Genomic DNA, 18244 nt, shown 5'->3' on the forward strand with positions numbered 1-18244 from the left:
ATATCTTGAAGAGGTGCAGTTATTAGAATGAACGATCAATTTGTATTAGAAGTAGCAGGACAGCATATTTGCTCTTCATTGTACATGAGAAGTCCTTTCACAATCTGTACAATTAAGAATTATAATTCTTTAACTGAATTAGGACAATGGATTTATATTTAAAGTTACCTTTTAGTCATCAGAATCTGTTTTCAGACTTTCATGCACATCTTACTGTGACTTTGGTTCCTTTTCCAATGATAACAGCTTTCTTTTAATTTCTACACAGTTTTAGGTGTTGAAAGCTAGTTCTTCCCTTTATGGGATTCTTCTGCCTTTTGAACTCAGCAGGCATTTCCTTTTTCATTTTTTTTTGAAATTTAAATACGAGAAGATGTGGCCAGAATTCTGGTGCAGACAGCATTATTCCCTTTTTCTGGTGATTTGTTGTCAAAATTTACATCAAGGGGTACTAGATTTTTCTGTGTGTTTTTTCAGTTTCTCACACATCCCAACTGTTTTGTTTCATTTATTTTCTTCTTCCACTGCTCCATTTTACTTTCTTTGTGTTTTTTTCCTGGAACTTTTGGAAGAGAAAGATAAAATTCATCTGTCCCTTGTCTCGCATGGCGTTTGAGCAAGCTCCAAGTTTCCTGCGGGTGATTGTCCCTCCTCTTGAAGCCTAGCTGGTATTCCTTAACTCTGGCACTCTTTAGAAGTGTGATATCAAGAGATGTTAGAGAGCCCTTGGCTGCTTGTCCCTTGGATCTGGGGTGCTTTATCCTCTCTCATTTTATTTAGTGTGTGCTTACCAAGCAGTGCTCTCTTCAACCCCATCCGTTTCCACACCTTCCAGTGATGATGGACCCTTTTCAGCAACAGAGAAGGAAGGTGGAATCAGTGCCTTGCTGCCAGCCAAGGACTTCAACAATCCATTTATATAGAGGAGAATACTTCTAATGAGGATTGTTTTCTTTCTGTTCTTTTAGATGTTTTCTTGCTTTTGTGTGCAGTGCCTATCTGCAAGATAAGCTAGCAGATTTTGTATTTGAGATAAAGGTTTAGATTGAATTTGCAGCTCACATGCTCTCATGATATTATCATTACTTAAATGTAGTTACAGTTTTAATATTAATTGGCAGCAGCTTTTACAGACAGGGTGGATTTCATAGAAACCTAACTTAAAATGCACAGAATGAGAAAAATGCCTCTCTTGAAAGGCTCCTGCTGAGCTGATAACAGTCTACAGGAAGACATCTATTTAAACAGAAATAAAGAAATATCAGAAATAGCCTTAGGTTGTTCAGATCTTATTTTCAGCTTTATTAAGCTATTTTCAGCTTTATTAATGCTGTGTTTAATTTTTCCAGCATTCCCAACCCCCTTAATTTAGTTTCCACTGCATTTGAATCAATTAGTACACTTTATGATGCACTATTTGCCTCTGCCTATTTAAAACAAGTGAAACAACAGGATGGATTTTCAGTATATTAAAGAAACTGAAGTTCCTCTAAAGACTTGATTATTCCAAATGGCAAATCTCTGAGGCTGGCTGTAATATAGGTTGGTATAATTCACATTTTATTGTACACATATAAAATCAAGTATGAAAGAATGTTTTATGTAAAAAAAACAATACACAAGCAACTTGAGATTGCAAAAGCAGCTGCTGGAAATCCAGGAATTTGCATGAGAACGACCCAGCAGTTAAGATGACACTGAGAAGAGGCGGGTCCACCCAAGCAAGATAAGTGCTCTAACAATCCGGTGATTAACGCCTGATACCGAACTAATCTGATTCTCCAGGACCATGCATCTCAGTGAAAAAAACTACTCAGACTCCCTCTCCTGAGAAAAAACCTCACAATTCTACATCTGAAAGCCTGCTTCCCGAAAAAAGCCACTCAAATTTCATCTCCTTCTCAGAAAACTCATCAGCAGTCCAGCAGCAGAAATATAAATATGTAATAACACAAGAAAAAGAAAGAAACTGAAGCTACATAGCCTCTGTTATAAAATGTGATGGCAAAATGAGGTTAAAAAACCAATTTATTATAAAGCAATTTCAATAAAACAAACAACAAAAGGAAAAACCACAATAAAATATATCAGCGCAGCGCTGGGTGGACAGGGGTCTATACTCAAAGGTACAGATTTTCCCAAATCCACGCTGTATGTGTTGCAGTCCGGGGTTTTTATAGGGGTTTTGTGCCCTGAGGCCAAAACTCTGAGCAGTCACTGTTCAACAAAGAGTCTTGATGGTTGGTTGAATGGATTTCCTGGAACTGGCGAACTGAATCAATAGACAGTTGGGCAGAGTCTCTTTGCATGTAGAAAGGTTCTGAGTGTCTCTTGATTTCATCTTGGGTTGGGCTATCAGGACGGAGTGGTTGGGTTCAGGTTGGAGCCGATGAATATCTCGGCTGGGCTTCTCTCTTTGTCCAGTTTGATTGCTTCTCCAACTGTGGCTTGCAGGGTGGGGCGTTTAGGTCCGGTGATGAGTATCTCGTCCGGGCTCGTTTCTTTGTCCAGCCTGATGGCCCGTGTCCTGCTCATTCTCTTAGGTTGATGGGCGCCGGCTAGAGTTGTTATCTGAGTGCCGCCTAGAATCGTTATCTCTTGAATGGGTATTTGCTGCTGGGTCTGGGGAGGAATCCTTGGGCCACACTATACTTTATATTATCTTATATTATAAATACAGATATATTTATTTAGGCTTTCATGAATTTTTATTCATAGATACATTTATCACACCTCAAACTGAAAAAACTGTATATAACGCAGCTCTCCAAAAGACAGGTTGTGAACTTGGGGGAATCAGTGCGATAGAGGCTAGTTCAGAGTTCACCCAGTGCCAATCCCGGGCTTGATACTGACTGTGATTGTGTTGTTTCCATAATTCGATTTTACAAATTTTTCAATAAAATCCATATTGATAAAATTTGGCTGATTTTATTCATAACACTGGCCAAGTGGAAACAAAAGTTCTATGTTTGTTAGCTGTTCTATGTGCTTATTTCCTCACCCCAGAGACTTCTCAAACTGATTCTTCTACTAACATCTTGGCTTCAGGATTTCTTCCCCTTCAGTATGGATATTCTCATGAAGATTGTTACCCACAAGTTAACAATAATAGAGGTATAGCCTCTATTCAGAAAAGAAAGAAAAAAAGGAAAAACCCTTTTCAGTACTGCAAGGATTTAGAGAGACTTCCCAATGTGATGCCAAAGCTCTTAGAAACCAGTTGAGATCACATTCAGGTTTCCTTACATCACTAAGCATATTTACTTTTTTTTTTCTTGGAGACTAAAACACCCAGGGGTTAGGACAGTAGAGAAGGCAACCTCTCTGAACCTGACCTGCATGATCTTACTCAGCACATAATCAAGGTGCTCATATGTTAAATTTACACTTCATTGTATGTCTGTGCCCTAGTGTATGGCATTGTTTTTGTCGTTATTGGTGTTGGTGGGCTTGTTTTTTGTTTTTTTGGTTTTTTTAGGGAAGTATTTGCTATAATAAGCAAATGTAAAACATTAACTTCATTGCAACACTTTTCTAATACAACTGGGTATATTTAATATTGTTTTAGGTCACATTATCAACTGTTCCTGCCCCCTGATCAAAAGTATTGGCAGCACCAAATTGTAGTTACTAATGTAAAGCAATGCTTTACAGCTACAGGTTTGGGTTTTTTTTTATTGCTACAGGTTTATTTGGCACAAACATGTTAGTGAAGCACTAAGGTTCAATATATGAATTTTATATTCTAGAGAATACATTGAAATGTTTCAGCTTGGAGAAACTACCTCTGTTTTTCTTTGTGTTTGAATTATTTGGGGGGCTGTTTTGTTATTTCCTTGTGAGGTTTTGCTTTTTCATGAATGAACAGTATAATTTTCCATCAATGCTTTGACTATTTGCTGTTCCCAAAGGATACCTTGTTTTGTCTTGCTCCTGGTCTGTCACAACATTTTTCGTTTGACTCAGATTTCTTACAAGTTTGCACATGGCAAATCTTGTAATCTCATTTGGTTCAGCTCTGAGAAACATTCCCATTTCACTGAAGTACCTCCTCAGCAGGACAACAGAGGTAGATCTAAGTCACTGTAGAAGTTGTATTGTGATGCTAGATTTGTTGATTTATTTAACAGTAACAAAATACAATAGGTGAATGACCTTGGCTAAATTCCCTTGAGTTTCTAACTGATACAAAAGTATCTTGTTCCTTTATGTGTGTTTTGGAAACAACAAAAATAAATTAATTCTTAAGTATCTTCATTCAGCTGCTAAATGTCTTAAATGTGTCTTTAAATACCCTGATTTTGGTCAATTGAGTAAATGGGGTTGTGGACCCTGAAAAAGCTGAGCTTCTTCATGGAAATAGCAAAATCCCAGTATTTCTTGTATCTGACACTCCACTGTAAGAATTTCCGTCTTTATCTTGCCCTATAGCTTTTGTTCTGCCAACCCCCTGGAACTTGAGAATTATTGTGCTGGCTAATGTGCCATATAGAGCACAATTTAAAAAGTTTATTTTTGATGGCTGTAGTAGTCTTTGGCAGTACACTGCAGGGCAGACTGAGGAATTGTTACTGACACTATTTTGTGGTTAAATAGATGACTTCAAACTCTGGATTACTTTCAGAAGTACAAGCCTGTCAGGCTGTGCACTCCCATGCAGCAGATTTCTCGCTCTGTATAGGTTTGGTGCTGCTGCCCATTACTTTCTTCAAGCCCATTTGGTGGCTGTACAATTATCAGATTTCTAGTCTGATAATAAAATGTCAATTCCTGAAATGTTGACATGTCGGCTGCAGTGCACAGGAGTTACAGTAATTTTAACTAGAAGCTTGCTTTCTGTCCAGTATATATTTTTATTTCAAGTTTTCTGTTTATACAGAAACAGGACGTCTTAATCTGGTGCTATCCAGCAGCAATAGTTTTGTTTGCTATTAATGACAGATTATGTACACTGTAAGTGATCTAATTTCTTTTTGCTATGCAGTATTATTCATAGTGTAGAACACACCTGGTAATTCTACTGGGAGATTTTTTGGAAAAAAAAAAGAAAACAGCAACAACATAACAGTGTGAATAAAATTTCAGAGTTATTCAGAGACTTATATTTTCCCCAAAATTTGACTTGTTTTGTCAGTGTACATTACAAATGACTAATTGAGTGCTGCTCAGTGAAACCATATACTTTTTTTTAAAAGTCAAATCTTACTTAACACAAAAAGTGTCTTTAAACAGAAATTACTTCTATATGTAGCCACTTGTGTGAGAACACTGTAAGTTTAAGATCTCAGGAATGATTTTTTTTTTTTCACTAGAACGGAGAGGAAGATACTTGAAAAGTACCTTTAGTCTGCTGGAATTTGTATTAGTGAAACAACACATGACTTAAGTATTTGTGATGCTTTGCTTTTATTTTCTACCTGATATTATTAGGCATATTATTAACTTTACACTTGTGTTACTGGAAACAGAATGACAGAATGGACAGGATTGAAAGGGACCACAGTGTATTATCTGTTCCAGCCTCTCTGCTCAAGCAGGGTCATCCCAGAGCATATGACACAGGATTGGAACCCGGTAGTGCTTGATTATCTCCACTGAGGGAGACTCCACACCCTCTCTGGGCATCTGTTCCAATATACAGTCACCTGCACAGTAAAGTTGTTCATCATATTCATGTGGAACTTCCATGCATCAGTTTCTGCCCATTGCCTCTCATCTCACTGCCTGGCACCACTGAGCAGATGGAGCCTGGTCTATCTTCTGACATCTCCCTGCATTAACAGGTTCCCCTCTCAAGTCAGCTCTTCTCAAGGCTGAACAGGCCCAGCTCCCTTGGCCTTTCCTCCTTAGAGAGATGCTCCATCTCTTTGTCATCTTTGTTAGTCTCCACTGGACCCACTCCAGGAGCTCGGTGTCTCCCCTGTGCTGAGGAGCCCAGAACAGGACACAGCACTCCAGATATGCCTCACCAGGGCTGAGTAGAGGGGCAGGATCACCAACCTTGACCTGCTGGCAATGGTCTCCCTAAAGCATTGCAGGATACCATTGGCCTCCTTGGCCACAGGGCACTGCTGTATCTTGGACAGTTTGTTTTCCATTAGGATGCTCAAGTTCTTCTCCACAGAGCTGCTTTACAGCAGGTCAGATGTGTATCTTTGAAATAAACACTAACGTTTTCAAAATAAGCAAAATTGTTCTATCTGATATATGTATCTCCATACTACACATACATATATCTCATTCCTGGCTTGAGTAGTATGCTTTGGTGTTAAACAAACTGTCATGTAGAATAATGCTTATTGTACGCTGATTTCCAGTAAGGCACATGAAGACTAGGTACTGAATGAGAGAATATACTACAGTGTATTATGTTTCTGATTATTTTATTGAATTACGACATGGCATTGCTTTATTTCTTATACCTGATGAGTGACGTTTTCATATGAACAAGAGTATCAAAACAATATGCCAATGCATTGCAAAGTACATTCTCATTTACCATAGTTTATACTTGATAGATAAAATAAACATGACCTGAATGAAGCAGTTTCCTTTCTAGTCCACATCGTCGTTGCTCATGGTGCTGAAATATTTGACATGCCTTTGCATCAAAACTTCAAACTAATAATTTTAATTTTGTCTTCAGATATTTCTTTTGTCGCTGTCTGTTTATGCTTGAACCCAAGTATTTCACTAAAGTTAATTCTCACAGAAGTCACTCCTATGATTTGTGACTTATTTCAAAGAATACACACTTTGTGGAGCTCATTTGCTTGTTCTTTTAAGAGGATACTTGCAGATTCAAGTAATATGCTTTTGTAAACTGTTTTTAGAAGATTTAGTAAAACCACTCACAGATCCAGTAAGTAAGCTGCATCATTGGGCAGGACTAGGGGAGCTTGAATTTGTTGTTTATAAAGTCAGGTGCTCATCATCTGCCAGAGCTGCTGTTACCATTTTGCAGAAAGTCTCAGGATGAGGATATTGAGAACAGAAACATGCATGGACAGATATTCAGAAACCTCACTCTCCTTTGCCAAAGCAAATCACAAAGCAGGCAACTGGAAAAAGCTAAGAAGCAAACAAATCTTACCTTATTTCATATCACAACTTATATAGGGAAGAATTTCCCCAAATCATGTCATATAGCTGTCTCTTTGTCTTCTTCCAGATCACTTCTTGGGCCTTATTGTTTGTAGCATGTCTGCAGGATCTGTGCAATGGTACAACTGCTGTGTGGTTCTGGTGGTTCCTCACAGTCATTCACCTCAACTGTGAAACATATGCACATGGTTTTCCTTGAATTAATTATGAAATATTGAAATTATATTTCTCCATTCTAAAATCTTCCAATGCAGAACAAAATCTAATTTTTTTGACAGGACACAATTAAACAGGATGTTTAATCTTGATTTGGGAAGGGGACTAACCTCTGACAAGCTAAAAGGCTGAATTTAATTTTGTGGAAAATTTCTTGATACTGCACTTTTCAAAAATTATTTATTTTAGTTATCTCTTATCTATAAACAGTCTTGTCATTCTTACTCACTTTAGAATGCATTGTTGGAACACTTTGTGTGCATAATCACAAAATGTATATTAGAATATATATGGTATGCATGTGATCAAATCTCTTAAGAGCAGTGAAAACTAAATTTGTTGTTATTCAGGGAAGCAGGATGTTAGGAGAAAATAGCTAGTTCCCCACACAGCATTTATGGATATGAAGCAGTTTAGTCATGATATTAGGGAACCGATACATCTGTTAGGAGAAATGCATTTTATGCACCATAAAATTAAATGCTGCATTGCCAAGAAATATAGGAAGTATTCCGATAGTCTGTTTTTGCAATCTAAACATTGTAATGAGATACCCTAAGAAGGTGGAACTGTTTTGAAATCATATTCCATTAGGGATGCACACTGTATTTTATGGGAGCTGTCTTTTAAGACGCTTTATTTTTTCTACACTGAAACTAAACTGTGTACCATTAGCAGACTAGTGCATAAGAAAGGTATTTCAAATTTATGTTGAACTATATCATCCTAAATGAATCCAAAATACTAAAAAATATAGGCAGCATCTGTCCCCTGGTGCTCCTGAAGCTCTGTTACCAGTTTGGGCAGCAAACAAACAGTATCTGGAGTGTTTTGCATATGTTACGAAAGAAAATTTTGGCCAGACACTCCAAGCTTTGAGTACTGTGCTTCTGGGAAGTTCCAGCACCTCTGACAGAATCATAAAATGGTTAAGGTTGGAAAATACTTACAAGATCCTTGAGTCCAACTGTTCACCCAGCACTGACTATCTCATCACTAAACCATGTCCCCATGTCCTTTAAATACTTCCAGGGATGGTCACTGCACCACTGCCCTGGGCAGCCTCTTGCAATGCTTGACAACCCTTTTCATGAAGAAATTTTTCCCAGTATATCCAATCTAAAGGCACGCTAGAGCTAGTTGTAGGGATTTCTCATAACTTCAGTTAGGTACAAGAAATTATGCTGGAGCCTATATGGCAAAATAGAGAAAGCACTGATGCAGAATCACTGAAGTCAGATTGGTGACCAAGGTGTCTATTCTGTAGAAAGCAACCAAGGATCTGTATATCATTTTCTTTTTGGTTTGCCATTCTCCAACATGTTACTACTGAGTTCTCTAGAGAAAATACAATTAGAGACAGGGAATAGGTAGCAAAATCAAGTCGATATTATGCATGTTTTCTAGATATCAGCTGAAATACTTGCGTGATTACATGTGCATGCAAAGACACAAGTCAGCAGTATGGTTTTATAAGTCGTGACAGTGATGTACTCCTTTGAGTCTTGTAGCTCAAACAATTTAGAGGGTAAATTCTTAGGCACTGTAAATTGGTGTAAATTGGTATAGATTACTAATTGCCGCTAACAGAGAGGGTGGCCCCTTGGGTTTCTGAAATGCTCTTGGCTCATTCAAAGATTATACACACAAAGATTATATTTGCTTTTCTGTTCTTACTTGTTAAATGCATTCTTTATTAAATTATATTTCTGTAGTTAACTCTGTTCTGTAGAAGTTCCTGGCAGGTTCAGGCTCTTAATGCTTCTTCCTCACTTGGGGGTTTTAAGGCTTAATTGTTCATAATGTATAAAAGCTTGAGATGAAAGGATTTATTTAAAGGCAACATATTATGATGATTAAAAAGCTGATGGTGGTGTGTATAACACTTGCTGTCACACCAGCTTGAGTGAAAGCAATCTGCTTTTAGACTGAAATTTCTCTGGAACGGTAAGAACAATATCACTTTTCAGGGCTTCTTTTATCCTTATTGAAAAACCTGATGTCTCTTTGAGAAGGCAAAATACTGAAGTTTGGTCTCCTTTGTAATGGATAAAACTAATTTGGTAAGTTTATCTCAGGTAAATCCTGGTGTTGAGATGAACATGTCTTTTGTCATGGGGAAAATTAAAATAATTGATAAAAATATACTTTATTTTTTTAGAATAATCTGCTACTGTGGTAATATTTCAGCTACAGAAAAGGTTTATCATTTAAAGTGCACGTAAGAACAGAGATTGTCTCCAATTAATAGTTATTTGCATTCTCTTTTGATTAATCAACTGCAAAAGTCAGAAGAGATGTAGGAGTGCAAAAATTATGCAGACCTACAGGAGAGAATTCATTATTTAGTGTGGTATGTTTTAGCACTGTGTTTGAATCTCTCTTCCTCCATGTGGTGGTTTCACATTGACTGATATTTGGGGAAGAAGTATGAAACCACGCATGGAAGTGATTTCTCTGAGAGAAGCTGCTGGGAGCTTCCTCTGTGCCTGGAAAAGGCCAACAGCTGGCTAGTTCTGAGAAATTACAACATTTTGAACCATTTAGAAATTAGATCTGACTCTGTGAGATCCACATTTTAAAAACAGCAAGCCTGGAAACTCTCTCTTGGCTTCCAGCCTCAGAAGGTAACTGAGCTCTGTTGGGGCCAGCCCTGTTCCCCCATGGCCTGTGTGGCCTGGGAGGGGGCCGGGCCGGACCCCAGTGAATCCCAGGCAGGGTATGGAGGCTGTGGGGATCCAGCCCCAGGCTGGGCTGGGCCACAGCTGCTGACATCTTGCTGACACAAAACCCCCTGGCCCGCACAGACAGCTCCAGGCCAAGCTGGGCCCGCCCGCCCCCCAGCAGCTGCCGGGCAGAGGGAGGGGTCCAGTGCAGCCTGAAATCCAACACCGTGACTGCTGTGGCCACTGCCCACATCTGCAGTGCACAGATGAGACCTGCAGACCACAAGTCTCCCCACAGTTGGGAAAAAAGGACAAAGTGAGGACACGTAGAATAAAACGCGGAGACACCAAGGTCAGTAAAGAAAGAGTAAAGCCCTAAATGGAAGGTCAATGAGGAAATGCCTTAGTGTTGGGCTGAAACATTCTTTTGATACGGCCATGGAGATGGACAATGATACAGTGAAATATCCCCTTTAATTCATGAGAGAGTATGGGGGGATGACATATTCAAACTGTAGATATGAGCAGAGGCATCCATTGATGAAGCCAAGCAGATGCTGGAATAGCTGTGATCTCATGAAAAGCTTGAACAGCGAGACAGAGAGATGACAGTGATGGAGACCCTTTGCCCCCAGGGAGAGAAGTTCCTGGAGATGATCACAGAGACAGATGAAGAGAACCTTTGCCTTTGACCAACTCATCCTTAAAATAATACCCCATGAGTTCATGGCCCATGGACACACCTCTAGGAGGGCTGTGAAAATGGGAGAAATTTCACAATGGCAGAACTTTTCTGCCATAGGCAGCTGCTGTTTGTGGAAATGAAAAGCCATAAGAGAACTGTTTCTTGTGGGGAAGTCTCCATGGCATAGCAAGAGAAAACAACTGATGAAAGACTATACTATAGTTGGTACTGCTTTACCTTCCCAGGTTTTGTCTCTGCTTTGGGTAAGGAAAGAAGTTGGGCAGGGGGAGGGAAAGTGTTCCAGAGGTTTTATTTTGATTCTCCTTATTATTTTAGTTCTATTAATACAATTTCTTTATACCTTTTAAGCCTGTTTTGCCCTTCTCCTAATCCATATCTCACAACAAGAAATGAGTAAGTGTCCTGGTGATTTTAGCCAGTGCTAAACCCACCACATTATTTGGTGCATTGACCAGCACCAAACTGGGGAATCTAAACCACTACACTCTGCCACTCCCACCCTTCCTCATTGTTATTCTTTCTTTCCCTTGTATAAAGTTGATCTGAACTGAGACAGAGTGCCATGGGGCATTACTTATGGGATCCAAGGCTTTTCATCCCTTGACTGCCTTCTTGGCAGCATCTTTAGTGAATTCAGGCCTCTGTCTGTTAGAGACTGTAAGGTAAGATAGATCTGTAAATTGAGATTAACTGTTAATTCTGTTCCTTAATGGGGAAATGTCTGTATCTAACATGGCATCTCTCCTGATAAAGGAGTGAGGGCTGGAGGATATTGTCGGGAGCTCTGAATGTTTCACCTACTTAAGTCCTTCTCGTGTAAGCAGAGGACTCTGATCTCTGGAACTGACAATTCCTGTCCTTCTGGTGTTGGTCAATAGAATGTGATCCAGTTTTGAAAAAGGAATTTTTTTTTTTTTTTTTTGTGGAGTATATTGGCAGAATGGGTGAGATTTGAAAGGTTATGAAAAAGCCCATTAGAGAAGGTTTTCAGAGACACCACTATAGCTGTTACTTGCAGTGTAAGTATAATACTAAGACAGTTAGAGAGAACATCTGAATTTTAGTGTGCTTGTATAAAAAGAAACAGCTCAAGGTCTCTTAATGTCTTTGTAAATTATTTGTAAATTACTTGTCTTTACACATGCCTGATCCAGACCTGAAAGTCCCATTGCCCATTTATTTCCCATTTTCATCTAATTCCTCAAATTAATGTCACTTTCAGATACTTAAATGCTATCAATATTTCTTGGTTTGCTATTGCATATTTCATGCAGCTGTCAAAACAAGGGACTGTTTTTCAGATTCAATTTTGTTTACAATAAGGCATGAGCAACCTTAAAAAAAAATTGCTGAATTTGAGACTTTAGAGGCTATGATTGCATGCAATTAACATCCTCACTTCCAGCCATGACTGAAAATGCTTTCTTAAAGTTTCTCTACAATTTCAAAAGATAGTTTTTCAATATAGAGAATCACCTCAATACAATGTTTTATTAAAATTGTAGGCATTTTTGTTACAGCTTATTGAACATTCTGGTGTTTTTCATAACACGCAGTTACTTGAGGGTGCTTGGATAGATTTTTTTTTTTTAGCAATATAGAGTAAATCTCTCACACTGAGACAGAATGTTTCTCATTGGTAACCAGGCTTGTGTTTTATTGGCAAGGATGCCTGTCAGTGCTACAAGGCTAGGCAAGAAGAGCAAATTAAAAATATACACCTGTTACATTAGGGGTAATCCAGCTATTCTTTTGCTGAATGTGTCTACAGAGTATGCTTATATGGATTGGAACGCTGGGATGAGAGATCTGTAATATGTATGTTGCTGGAAAATTATTTTTATGTTGTCATATATTCCATATACTGCACTACAGCCAAGCAGATCTCAGATTGCATGTGCTGTTATTGAATTCAGTTTTTTTTTTCAGTGAGTTCAGTGAGATTTGAAGTAAGGTCTTTACAAAGTTGTGGTAATAGATCAGGCAAGAGAAAATGCTTTTGTTGTGCTTCTGGAACATACTTCCTTATCCTTAATTTAGGATTGATTAAGCATTTCTAAATGAAATTCTAATTTAGAAATCTGCTGATTTCTAAAGAAGCAGTATTATGTTTGTAAATATAAATTATTCTATACCCATTTGTTAAAACAAATAGGGAGTATAACAAGCACATTTATGTGATGCAAAGAAAAACCGTCATGTCATCTCTCAAAGTAAATTTCAGTTTAGTTTTGCAGTTTAAATTGTTGAGCTGAATTTTGAAACATGATATTGGGATGGTTTGTGGAAGAAGTATTTTGCTCTATTTTGTCATGCTCATTATTAGGTTACTAGAGAGACAGCTGCATCTGGCTTAAAATGGTGCACTAAAAATATTGAAGAGTCTAGCCTTGAGGAAGCAGAGCAGTAAAATGGCAACAAGAATATTCATTCAGCACAGAGTTATCTGGGGATGTGAGAGATGCTTTCAAAAGCGTAATATATCACAGGACAATTTTTATTACATTGCTTTTGTCCCTCACTGCTTCTATTGATCTTTTTCAAATATATTTTTCAAAATTGTCACATATCTGTCTTCAGAGCCATAAAATAAGGTTGACATTAATAAGGGTTTTGTATCTGTCATTTTATCAAGGGAGCAGAGGGGACAGATTCTGTCTATTCAATATGATCTCTGAATGAATTTCATTAAATATAGCCTGTTTGTACATTAGAAAAGATTTTAGGTGAAAACGTATTAATCAGAGAGGGTAACTTTAAGTTGACCTATCAGTCAAGCAAAAAACCAAGCAAGCAGAGAATTTAGTATCATTTAACAGTAAAGAAGGGGCTCAGAGTTCAGAGCCTTCTGAGAGATATGCTCAACCTTCCAAATTCACCTAAATCTTAATTTTGCAAGTGCTGTGTGATAGAGCACTGGGAACTTGGAAAGATTCACTGCTATATCAGCTGAAATAGCCTACTGACAAACTCTAAAATATTAGTTCACTACTTCAATAAATATTATGTAGCACACAAGTGTATACATAGACACACAAACTAACACATTGTATGTGTGTGTGCCTATTATATTTTACATAATTTCTTCCTGATATATGTGTTATTCTTCATAATCCTGCTAGGGACTTTTCTATTTTGCCTGTTTTTCTGTCTTTCACTGTGTGTTGCCTGCCAAATTTGATGGAATTCCTCCACGCTTTTCTGAGTTCTTTTAAAAACCCTCATCTCCTAACTTAAATTCTGAGTTCATTGATCTTTATTCAAATTTAGCTCTCATTACTTACACATTTCGTACTACCAGGATTTGGAGTTTTCACTACACTAGGTGGCAATTATGCTAATTACATTTGCAAAGTATATTTTGTATGTGAAATTTCTAGAAAAACAATTCAAGAATAATAGCTTTACAATCAGCTGATAGAAAACCTTAAATTTTTAGGCTCTTCTGAAACGGCGCAACCCTCCTAAATACCGCACAAAATTCGAAGCATAAATTGGGTTGCAAGTCCCTCACAAAAGTGAGAGCTGCCTAGCTGTGAGTTTGTCTTCCACTCTCAGATGTGTTTGCATCCTGACTGCCAGACCTGACCCACACTCCCCTTCTTGCTTCAACTTGTTGGAAGAAAATTTTCCAGGACCATTCTTTTGCCCAAAGTTCATTCCTGCCAGATTTGTCCTTCTCTGACTCCAGCCAGCTGTAAAAGGACTCCAGTGGCATTTGACAGACCGTGTGTGATATAAGTCGCACCCTGTGTCCAATGGATGTAGTTCATTGAACCAAAAAGAGTTTTGTACTTTTATAGATGATAGTGTCACACTTGAATACAGAGAAGAAGAGCAGAGCCTCTATTGCTCATTTATTTTACTTGTGTGCTCTCTCTTCACTTTCTCAGCTGCCCTCTAAACCCACCTGAGCAACTGGTATCATCTGATTATTCTGGTATTTGGCTTACATAGTTGGATTGTTACCAACTGCACCCCTGTGTATACTTGTCTGAGTAAATCCAGTCAGCCGATGAAATTGTGGTCCTTCCATCATTTGATTATCAAATTCCTTGTATAGTTACACTAGCCCATCTCTCTTCCAACACTGCATATTTTTGTTTACCCAGGCAGTCTGTGCCTGACCCCTTTCTTGCCCTTCCTGAATGTCCATTTTTTTTTACTTCACAGGCATTTAGTATATAAAAAAATAATATATATTATTTATTTGGGAAGGTGACCTTTGTATCTCTTCAGTCAAGTAACATTCCATTAAATTTGTAGGGTTATTATTTGGGTTTATTTCTTTTTTTTTTCACTAAAACAGTTTTATATATTCAAGTATAAATATTTTGTAATATCTACTGTACTACACTTGAAAGTGAGAAGTATTTGCTCGACTTGAGGGTTCCATGCTGCAGTATCTGCTTTACTATGTTAGCCCAGTGAAGAAGTGTACTGTGCTGCCATACAAAAGCCAGAATAATGCAGCCTGTGCATGTCCAGGAGCATGGTGCTTTCATGCTGCTCTTTGTGGAGCTCTGCAGTGAGACTCACCCGCCCCTCCAATATCATCACAAAAATGATGTATCTGCAGACCTTTATTTTTGGCTGTTTCTGTTCTACACAGATGCATCATCAAAGGGGATGTGCATCAGAAATAAAATCCCTCCTCTGCAGAGAAATTATGTCTGTTTAGGAAAGGTCTTTATATAATAAAGGCTTTTATTTTGGAGGGAGAAATCTGTTGGCATTAGAGAGTTCTGTTGACTTTGGCAGAAGCCTCCTGAAATCAATAGATTGTTTCTTTTACATACAGAATACTGAATAAGCATCTAAACAATACAAGTTTACTTGTGTAGACTTTACCCTAATGGCATCTTCACTTAATTTTCCTGATAAAACCTTTATGGTAAATTCAGTAACCCCTCTCCTTCTTTTCAAGGTTGCCAGCCTGCAAATAATTTCAGAGACAGGATCTTCTTACGGGAATATATTAGCAATATTTGATCCAGCAATGATTTGTCTTTCTTGTTAACTTTGAGTAGGAGAGAGTCTGCAATCAAGATTTATAACTGCTGATTCTGTGGTACTGGTAATTCCATCACCCCCAAATAGACTACTGCTTTTGAGGGGTCCAAACCACAGTGGAAATCTATATCCCAGAGATATATTTGTTATATATGACATATAACAAAGCATAAGTCCCAAAGCAAATAGCTTCAGGAGGGCATGAGCACTCCAGTTGGTTTCCTACTCAGTTGCTGAGTTGGTCCTTGTTGGGTCCTCTTGTCCATAAGGCAGAGGTACAGAAGGGATGTAAGGAATTTATTTAATTTCTTCTGCTTCTGCTGTAAAGGAAAAACCTCATTATTGGAAATTAATTAATTTGAGAAAACATGTTAAAAGAAAGTTAATAGTCTTTATAATAGTTAACTTTTCTTTAATAGTCCAGAGGCAGGACTATTAAAGAAAAGAGTTGAAATAAATGAGGTCTGGTAAAATTTCTAGCAACTGAAACTGTATATTGAAATGTAATTCAAACCTATTTTAGAGGTATTGAGCATTTTTATTATTCAGGGGAGTGCTATCAGTACTGCATGTAGTACTGTGAGATTATTTTTTAGCAGTTAAGGACAGTAGCCTTTAGCCTGATTTTTTAACTGTCTTCTGAGATTTGTGGGTTTGATGTTCTATTTTCTGCAAGCCTTTACAATGCAGGAATGAGATGGTTTGTACAAGAACCATCTGGGAATCAGCAAGATAATTCTGGCAGTCTTCCTTGGGGTGTGGGGTTTTTTCCTCTTGCATAAAAATGCAAGAATGAACCACATCCCATAAATCCACCAGTGGATTTTGCCTGAGTGACAAGAACAAGCACAGTTAGTCTGTGTTGCGGAGGATCTTTCAGCATCTACAAAAATTGAAAAGGAGAGTTGTATTCTTTCTCCTGCAGCCATTGCTCAGCTTCTTCCTCAGTTTCATCCTTCAACATCTGTATAAAAAGCTGGTGCCTGGATAACTCCTGGGCAGTACAAAATCCTTTCTCACAGCAATCTGTAGTGCAGAAGTTCCTTAGGGTGTCCCTGAGCAATTATTTTGGTTGTGGTTTTTTTTCCCTGTAAATTGTTAAGATGGGAGATATAAAGGATAGTAGCATTTCAAATTACTTGACAAATAAGAGCTAGCACATTTGAATATGCATATAGGAGGTGTAGTTGTAGGAAGGAATAGAATGATAGAGGTTTGGCCCATGACAGGCATCCCAGCCTTTCTCCCAGATGTGAATGGTACACTTGGCTGTGCCTGTGGATGTTAGTCTGGCTCCTGCACTGACATAACACATAAGTTCTAAGGGGAACCTCTTTTACATGACCAGTCCTGCTACAAATCTTTTGAAGAGAAGGCACCTCACTTTTCTGACCTCCTAACAGGATTTATTTTAAGAAGCAGATTATTTCACAGTACTAAGTTGGTAGTATCCATTATGGTGGCAAAGAAAGTGCATGAGAGCTCTAACTGAAGCCTTCTTACCTACCTATCCCTATCAGCACTTAAAACTTTCAGTGGACATGCATGATTGATATAGACAATAAATGTCATCTTTTTTTCCCCTTTATGAATTCTTTCAAGAGCCCCAGTGTAATATGCGTTCTTTCCCAGTGTAATATGGGATATGTTAAGGATTAACTACTCACTTCTTTTGTCAATATTTTTTTTTTTAAATTTTTGCTTTATATCTGCTCTGCCACAAATTCTGCTTCTTTTGATGTTGTGCAGAAATTTATTATTACTTCACAGAAGTCTCTCTTTACTCTCAATTTCAAACCAGAAAACATATATATGTAGAATTTAACTTACACCTTCTCTGAGAATACTGAGACTAAAGGTGAGTAAACATTCTTTCAAGAGTTCTGGAAGGAATTTTTAGAGTCTCATCATGGGTTTTGTATTCTTTGAGTTGTATTTCTTACAAGTACTTTCAGCTTTCTGCACAATTACACTTTCTTACAAATATTTGTATGCAAAAAAAACCCTAAAACTACTCTTAAACCATATTTTTCTTCTTCTCATTCCGAAATTGCCCGGTTTCAAAATATATTTTAGAAGATTCCCATACGGAGTGTGTGCATTGATGGGGGGAAGTGAGACTGTGCTTTCTCCACAGCACTGCCTTGCTCCAGTGGTGCTTACAATATTCTACTATAGTCTTGTTCTCTTCTCTTGTCTCTTCTCCTCCATAAAACAGTATGGCATGCTATGAATTACATATTTACAGCAAGGCAGATGTGCCTATCAGTTCAGTCATGAGATACAATTATGTGCTCTTTTGCCTGTAAGTGGTTAACAATTGCAAAAGGATCTTTTTAATGCCTAGAACTCTATTCACTTTATTTTTCTTTTTAGTGTAGTGGAAAATAAATCTTAAACATTTCTTCTGTTATGTAGCACTTTAAGCCTTTTCATAGCATTCATAACATCTCTTTGCCAACACTCCACCTCTGATTTTAGCTTGCAGGAAACACTGTGAAAATCTGTTATTAGCTTAGGTACAGAGAGCTTCTGT

The 18244-nt window shown here is 37.9% G+C and overlaps 1 protein-coding gene across 6 annotated transcripts in view; it reads left to right on the top strand.

The window, feature by feature from the left end:
• The window catches only part of NELL1 (neural EGFL like 1), a 317342-nt gene that overhangs the window by 220835 nt on the left and 78263 nt on the right, over positions 1-18244 (top strand). The gene's annotated exons all lie outside the window — the stretch shown is intronic.

This window comes from Poecile atricapillus, chromosome 1 (genome assembly GCF_030490865.1).
Source record: "Poecile atricapillus isolate bPoeAtr1 chromosome 1, bPoeAtr1.hap1, whole genome shotgun sequence".
Classification (NCBI taxonomy): Eukaryota; Metazoa; Chordata; class Aves; order Passeriformes; family Paridae; genus Poecile; species Poecile atricapillus.